Source organism: Lactuca saligna, chromosome 2 (assembly GCF_052625555.1).
Source record: "Lactuca saligna cultivar CGN05327 chromosome 2, ASM5262555v1, whole genome shotgun sequence".
Lineage (NCBI taxonomy): Eukaryota > Viridiplantae > Streptophyta > Magnoliopsida > Asterales > Asteraceae > Lactuca > Lactuca saligna.
In genome coordinates, this window is record NC_136418.1 from 120,319,736 (window position 1) to 120,327,709 (window position 7,974).

The following is a 7,974-nucleotide window of genomic DNA, read 5'->3' on the forward strand; positions in this document are numbered from 1 at the left end:
ATTACTTTATTAATCCATTAATTAGCTCTTAATGAACCTTAAAAAACTTAATAAGCTCCTAGATTACTTATTTCACCATGGTTTTCCTAATTCCATTGAGTTTAAGAGTTGATTAATGATTCTAGAGTTGATGTTACTCAAACTCCATTTTTTTTCCAAAACCATTTCCAATCAAATCATTCAACTAACCAACATTTACATGATATAATACTTCAGTCCATAATAATTTCCACTACTTAACAAATCACCATAAAAGTTACTTCCAAAATCTCTTGGATTTCTATGGAAGACCTAGATCAATTCATAAACATAATTGGATCTAAATGATGAGCTTCAAGGGAATTATTGATGTTTTAACTTGAAAATTGTTTTTTTTATCATTGGAATAAGTTAGTTTAATCATTTAACCTCAATCATCACAAAATATCCATGACATCCTATTCTTGGTATGTATTTTTCTTATGTTGGGATTTATTAGTGTGGGCCTTGGTCAAGTTGGGTTGTGATTTTTCAATTTGTACCTAGATGGTCCATTTGGGTGCAGTGCGCCCATATACAATGCGACGTGCTCCTGACCTATGGGCTTGATGGGATTTTAGGATTTTTTTTGTTATTTAAAGGCACTTAAGCCCTAAGGTTTGTTCCTTCTTCAGCCATTCTCTATCCCTAGAGATTGTGTTTGAAAACCTACCCCTTCCCCTTCCATTTCAATCTTAAAACCCCTTTTTGAAGATTGTTTCTCTTACTTTGGTGTAAAGCTTGAAGATCAAGGTATTTGCAAGGTGCTTTGTTGAAGGAATCAAGTGTAGATCCAACTAGATTGATTAATTTCTAGACCATTGTGAGTAAAAAGCTCCAACTTGTACTTCCAGTTTGTTAGATCTAGCTTATGGACCATTTTTAAGTTTTTGGTCCATTTTGGTGGTGAGCTTGTAGTTGAGGGTTTGTATCGGAGCCCTAGTTTGAGGGATTTGGATGAACATTCATGTGTTTCTAAACTCAAACTAAGGATCTGCAAAGTTTTACAAACATTTTTTTAAATAAAATTTAATAATAGGAAAGGACCAAAGAGGATGCGATGTGAACAGTCAGCCAAACATCAAGGAAGACTAATCCTCTAAAATATCCAAACTTGCTATATGTATATTTGCTTATATGAAAACTGCTAGAAACACATGCTAGTGGACATGTTAAGGATCTTCTTAGGAACTGCATGTTACATGATCCTAATATATGTGATGCCTTGTTGCCTAGGCAGTTCTGTGTTATGTGCTACTTGAAGTTTAGACCGATACTGTTAATTACTAAGTGTATGCTCTATAGTTGTAAATTATTAGTACTGAATAGTCTTTGAATGTTTGATCTAGCTTTATTTCATGTTCCTAATTTGGTTGTGGGCTTAGGTTAGAGTCATTTTTTCGAATGTCTATTGGATTCTATATCATGTACGACTTACATACACAAGGCGACCAACGATGTTGGTAGAGACTTATAGTGGTACGGGTGTGTGGTTAAGAAAATTCTAGGATAATAATCTAGGAAGTATTGGTTGTGGCTCTTCAGGATGTATATGTGTGTGGTAGTAACCCCTAGCAGTGGTTGAGGGTAGCAACCTAGAATTTAGGGATGATTCATGAGATGAATATGGATAGGTGTGGAAGGTAGTATGGGCCCATACTATAGAAAGAACGAGATCCGTACGAGGATCAGGAAAATCACAAGGCTACTAGGAAGATAGTGAGTGTGCTTTAACATTACGGAGTGTTTGAATATGTTTTATCGTTGTCTGCAAATGGTGATGATCGGGAAAGTAGGGAATGGTATGGTGCCTTATGATCATAGTGGATCGAGTTCAAGCGATGCAGACTTGCATGAGTTGGTTAGTTTAGAAATATCGAGGGCATTGTTCGAGTTGGTACCAGTTGTGGTTGCAAGTATCAAGAAAGAAGTCAATGATATAATCAACAAGAGATTAGCATCCTTCAGTGTATCGGGATGTCAACAGCTAGTAATGCTACTTGCCTCGTCATGGTCATATATATCAGCCTCCTACCACTGATGGGAGGAATGTTAGGGTTCTTAAGTACGTTGGATTGAAGAAATATAGGTTGCCTTCAACATCAATCTTTGTCACGTAAAATCTAGGGTTCGTTTTGCTTTAGACCTTTTGAGTCATGCAACAAAGAGTTGTTGGGAGTTGATTGTGTAGTCTATTTCAGTTGCTGAAATGGAGACCAGGACATAGGATGAGTTTACAACCCGATTCTAAGAGAAGCATACTTTTTTATGGAGACCAAGAGTGTGACTCTGAGGTGAGATCGGGAATCAAGAAAGAGATACGGAAGCATGTTCAGAACTAGGTCCCTACTCAACTGGCAGCTAAGAGACTTACGGTTTCCAACCAAGGATCAAGAAGACTGAGGTTCCTAAAGTGTGACAAGTATGGGAAATCCCACTACAGAGTGTGTTGAGGATCAATATGCTATAGATGTGGCAATAAAGGGCATTATAGTAGAGATTGTGGACATAATATGTTGATATGCTACCATTGTGATCAGATGGGCTACATCAGGGTCGAATGTCCCTTGTGAGCAGTGAGTGCAATAATAGCGGAAGATACGGAAGAACTGTTGTTGCAGAATTTGGGAGCAATGTATTTAAGTAATGATGGTACGTAGTCTATTGAACTTATTTTTTCTTAATTATTTCGTTCTTCCTTTTCATTTTTTTCACCATGAGTACTGTTGCATTTTCTAGTGAATCATTTATCATTTAAGATGACTGTTGGTTGGACAAGTCTTGGAGTTTGAGTCCCTTTAGGTTATGTTGTAGGAGGTTATAAGGTCTCCATCTGAGAATCAGAGTTTCCTTGAGATTGAGTGAATGAGTTGTCATCTAGAGGTTCATCTTATTTTGTGCTATAAGAATCTAGAATGGTATGTATCTGTTTGAGCTGGTCCAAGGTTTTGTAGTTTACATGTGTCAATTAGGAATAGTTTGAACCCTAGTAGGGGATAACTGAGTATTCTAATTAGGGGGTTGTCATATTGTCTAACATTATGGCTGCAATACAGTGAGTCAAGGAATATGTGGTTCAAGTATGTTAGGTTTATTTTAGTTTTATTGCGGCATAGGGAAGGAAACTAGATTACCCTAGAAGTGATCAGGTATTTTTCTCGTAGCGTTTCTCAAGGATCCATCAGATTCCTCGATGGTCATGAAGAATGTAAGAATTGGTCAGACTGTGAGTGCAGAGCGAGTTGTTGTCACGTTTATGTCTTCAAGGATGCATGTGTTGTTCTCACAATAGAAATTTGTTGGGAAAGGAACTCACTATGGTCAATAATTCCTTCTAGAAGTGCCCTTCCTTGTTTACTTTTGAAAACAATTTTTGAAAATCATTTAAAAAACTTTTGCAGTTCTGTAGTTTAATTATGGATTCACACAAATACTCATCCAATTCTCTCACACCAAGGCTCTGATACCAACTTGTAAGACTCCAAAAATCACAATAAATTTAATTTTTTTTAAATCCAACCATGAATCAATATTGTTTACAAAAAGAGTCATTGTTTCAAAAGCCTTATTTCAAATCAGAGTTTTCCGAAGATCTGAAGACATAAAAACTGGAAGTTGTGTACGATCACGCATTTGCCTTCCCACCTTGGAACTACATGAAACCATAAATTAAAATTGTAAGCCAAAACTTACTGAGTTACCCCAAAGTACCAACACACCATAACAAATAAGCATACATTATGAACAGTCAGCATGAATGGACCACCTCGTAGGGCCTACAACCTATCTTGACCGCTCTGCAGGCCTTCGACATGACTGGACCGCCTCTAAGGGTCTACATCTTATCCGAACCTCTCCACAGACTGCCAGTCTGACTAGACCTCCTCGTAGAGCCTACAACCTATCTGGTTGTCCCCGGGTGTCTTGGTCTATAACACAAAGCAAGATTTCCTCAACCTAACCCAACAATTTGACATATGATACAATAAACAATAAACATAGAGAAAACAAATACATATAATCATATGGATCTACTGAACAGCTACAACCATCATATCACTATCCTTACCACGATAAATAATCTAGTGGGTTAGCCTTGGTGCCTTCGACCTACGGGTATAGTGAGGTAAACTCACCTAACAGTCTGAATAAATCCCAGCTCCGAAAACCGACTCAACCCAAATCCTAGATGTCCAAAACATTTCCCATTCTAAATTAATAACATTTTCCCAAAACACCATTGGTCAAAACTAGTCAAAATCAACAAGTCAACCGAGTCAACCGAGCCGAGTCAACTTAAGGATACGTTAGGCGTACTCCGATGGTACACAGGGCCTACTCGGGCTTTGACTGGAGTCGGGAGGTTGACCATGTGCGTCTGGCATACGCTAGGGTTCTCATGGCTTACGCACAAAATTTCCTTTCATTAATAAGAGCTTAATGCATTATGCTCGCACATCTAAATTTCAGATCTAAGACCAAAATACCACTAAGATTCATAAAGTTTTCAACTTTATGATCTTGCATGCATGTTAAGTGCTTAATACTCAAAATCCCAATTTCTTAACACCTTAAGACCTTCTAGAGCATGCATGGGGAAAAACTAAGCATCAAGACCACATTTTTATGACTAAAGACCCTTCATTAGATCTGAAAGGATGACTAATTTGATTAAGATCATGCCATGCTCCAGAATCACCATTTTTTGGGACCAAAAATGCTCAAAATGAAGAAATGGCTAGATCTACAAGATAAGATGATCAACTTATGAGCTTTTTACCTCCTGGAGGTTGCTAGTAAGGAGAGAATCTTAGATCCGATTTGCTTCCAAGCTCCAAAGTCCTTGTACAAACTTCATCTTCTTCAAGAACACCAATAAAGCACACAAATGAGCTCAACATGCACTCTTCTAATTAGGGTTTGCTAGAGGGACATTTTCTTAGATGGAGGTTGATAAGGGAATGAGAAATGAGGTGATAATGATGCTTATAAATGGACCAAACCCTAAAAATTCGGGTTTGAGGTTTCTGTACATAAGCCCTATGTATGTAGTATATGCTTAGCATACTAAGGTCCGCCTTAGTACGCTTAGCGTACACAACATACACCTAACGTACAAGGCCTTTGGCTAAAATCAGCAAAATGTCACTATGGGCCATTCTTGCAAGCTTTCTCAAGCCTAAGGGTCAAAATGCAATATTATTTCATACATAGGGTTAAATATTAAAAATACCTTAACATCGAGATGTTACATTTTTCATTTTAATAAAACATTCCCATAAAACCATAAGTTATAAAAACATTGTTTCCACGTCTAAGCCATAAAACCAGAGTATCAATATCTTTCAATAGTGAGAAACTCACCTCGTAGATAGCAGCTAAAACACAATAAATCCCACGCAATGAAGTCTGGTACTATGAAACTCCTATACACCAATAAAGAAGTACCTACTCAGTCTACACTTTATAACCCCTAAATTGACTAAAAGTTAACCATGGTAAAAAAAGTCAACGATCCAAGTCAAGTTTGACAAGTTTCCATATCATGGTCACTCCAAGACAAAACAACCGAGCAATCACTCGACTCCCATGTTGTGGCCTCCTATTGGCTATGTGATGGCAATCTCTAGGCGAAACAGTCGCAGAAACACCAGTCACCATGCTGCTGACACTAGGCACCAACATCTTAATGGATTAAGCTGTTATTTCGCGATCCCAAAAGATTTAAAGGTCATATCTGGGTTCACTTGTGGTCTTGATGGATAAAGTTTCCATGTTTATCCATTAGGACATCCCACTAAGACAAGATCAAAATTTCAAAGTTCTTAGTGTCAACACCAAGGCATGGACTCAGTCTATAATCCATGCAATTCATCTTTTCAAACCACCCCAAGGTCAAGAAGCTAACAATGCACTCAAGGGTTCTGGAGGTCACTCAAAATCCCAGAATAAGAAGATTTGGGGCCTAAAGTTCATAAAATGGCCTAGAACTAGATCAAGAGAAATAATGAGCAAGGTAGAGACTTTTTGCCTCCAATGACTCATAAATGAGATGAAGATGATGGATCTAATATGAAACCATACTCACAAGCAACACTAAAGGTCCTGCATCCTTCAATTTTCAGAAAAATAGAGCTCAAGCAATCAAAACACACAAATATAGGCTAGGGTTTGGATGGGGTTCGGTCTCAAATAGTGGAGGCTGCTAAATGAGGCAGCCCTAGAAGTTAGTGCTCTTAATTAGGACACCAATTCGAAAATTAGGGTTTTAGGTTGAAAACGGTTGCCACACCATGTCAAGTATAACAACATATTGTGGCAAACAAAACGCCACATCGTGGCCATCGCAAATGTGCGTTTCTTAATTAACAGGTATCACTTCGTGGCACCCCTAATGTCATGTCGTGGCCAGGTTAAATTAATAAAAATAAATTAGATAAATCTCATAAATGAATAGCTGGAAAAAGGATGTTACAATTCTCCCCCACTTGAATCAGATTTCTCCCCCAAAATCCTTTGCAGTAAACAAATCTGGGTAGTGCATAAGCATATCCTCCTTGGGTTCCCAATTCTACTCAAAACCTTTTCGGTCCAGCCGTTACACCTTCACTAACTCCATAACCTTGTTACGCAAGGTCTTCGTATTCCTGTAGATAATGGCTAGCGGTTGTTTAATATAATGCAGGCGGTCATCAACCTGAATGTCATCTAGCAGAACCACCACTGAATCATTAACCACACACTTTTGAACCTGTGAAATATGGAAGGTGCTATGAATCTGAATAAGCTCCTTAGATAGATCTAATCGATAGGTCACCATGTCTACCTTTGCCACTACTTAAAAAGGTACGATAAATCGGGGTGCCTAACTTTCCCCTATTCCAGAAGCATATAACACCCTTCCAGGGTGATACCTTCAGTAATACTATATCCCCAACCAGAAACTCCATCTCGGACTATCGTCTATTAACAAAATTCTTTTGCTGACTTTGACATGTATGTAACCTCTACTTGATCTGTTGGATATACTTCGTCGTCTGGAGGACCAACTTCAATCCTCCCCATGACCCTGTGGTCGACAGGCCCTCCAAAAAACTGGAGTACGAGACTTCCTCCCACATAACAGCTTATACGATGGTACCCCAATGCTATAATGTTATCTATTGTTGTATGAAAACTCTGCTAGGGGAAGGTAGGCGTCCCAACTCCTACTAAAATCAATGACACATGCCCTCAACATATCATCAAGTGTCTGAATAGTTTGGTCACTTTGACCATTAGTCTAAGGGTGATAAGCAGTGTTGAAGTGTAGTCTCGTACCCAAATACTCATGACATTTTTGCGAAAACCAAGAAGTAAACCGTGCGTCACGATCAAATATGTAGAAACCGGCACACCATGGCAAGCAAAAATCTCATGCACATACACATTGGCCAATTTCTTGGATGAAGAACTCTCCCAAATGGCAAGAAAATGGGCACTCTTTGGCAGACGATCGACAACGACCTAAATATCATCGAATCCCTTCGCCTTCCTTGGCAGCATGGTAATGAAATCCATAATGATTTGTTCCCATTTCATCATGGGAAAATCTAAGGTCTACAACTTTTCATTAAGCCTCTGCTGCTCAGCCTTGACCATCCAACATGTCAAGCATCTTTCTGCATACCATGCTATCTCCCGCTTCATGCATAGCCACCAATAACTAAGTCTCAAGTCCTGATACATCTTTGTGGATCTAGTGTGGATCGAGAACCTGGAATTGTGTGCCTCCTTCATCACTATTTGGTGGAACCCGCCAGAAACTGGGACCCAAACCAGACCACACTGGGTCAAAATCCTGCGACTATTGGTGGCAAACCTACCAATATAACCCCCAATCTTTTCCTTCTTCCAATTATACATCCTGATTTCCTTGACCTGAGCCTCCTTGATCAAATCCATAAGTGGTGAGTA